We start from the raw sequence: 1,033 nt of genomic DNA on the forward strand, positions 1-1,033 counted from the left end.
CTCGTCATTTAACATTAGGTATATCTCCTAATGCTATCCCTCCCCGCTCCCCCCATCCCACAACAGGCCCCGGTGTGTGATGTTCCCCTTCCTGTGTCCATGTGTTCTCATTGTTCAATTCCCACCTACGAGTGAGAACATGTGGAATCACCTTGCATTCTAAGAAATCTGTTGGGAGGTAGCTCCAAGCTGAGTGCAGTGGCTCTACAATGTCATCAGAAGCCTAGATAGAAAGATTCTATCTTTCTGATCTGCCATGAGGATGTTGGATTTTGGTCCTTGAGCTTTTAGCCTCATAGCTGAAGGTGCTGCTCAGCTTCAAATAGGATATTTTCATTTCAGTGCCCAAGCAAGGAAAAGGGAGAAAGCGCAGTCACATACGACAGTCCTCTAACACCTTCTCTTATTATGAAGAAAACATTCCCAGAAACCCCTCTTTAATCTCAGTGAGTCACAAGTTCATCTCTTGCTAGATGATGGCTGGGAAAGTATCTGGAAAGAGGTATGGGATTACTATATCTGTTTTAGACCAATCATAAGTCATCCTGTGAGGCTGGAGGAAGTCTACCTCCCTGAGATCAAAGGGTTTTCATCATGCAATTGAGTAAACCAAGGTTCTGTTACTGGGAGGAAGGTAGGTGGAAGGTTGGTTGGGTAGTCAGCCATGTTCACCAGGCTGCACTATCCCTGGCGAGAAGGGATGAGTAACACATGGCTCCACATGACTCAACACAGACGTTCCTCTCCTGCGGTTGTACTCCACTCTCAACCCCCAGTGGGGTAGGAAAGAACAAGACATATAGCACAATGTTGTGCAGCCCCACCACTGACCACCGTCAATTTCCACAAAGGGCTGGCACTAAGTGGAATGGCCTGGACGTCAATGGTTATCCTTCTGCCAGTGTGTAGACTCCCCCATCACATCCAATTTTCCTCCTCTTTAGCACATTCTGCACTAAGCTGTCAAAAAAATATTTTCCAAACATAATCATAGTAGGGTAAAAAGTTACCTCATAACCTGTCCAAAGCCTTT

This window comes from Nomascus leucogenys, chromosome 4 (assembly GCF_006542625.1).
Source record: "Nomascus leucogenys isolate Asia chromosome 4, Asia_NLE_v1, whole genome shotgun sequence".
NCBI classification, from domain to species: domain Eukaryota; kingdom Metazoa; phylum Chordata; class Mammalia; order Primates; family Hylobatidae; genus Nomascus; species Nomascus leucogenys.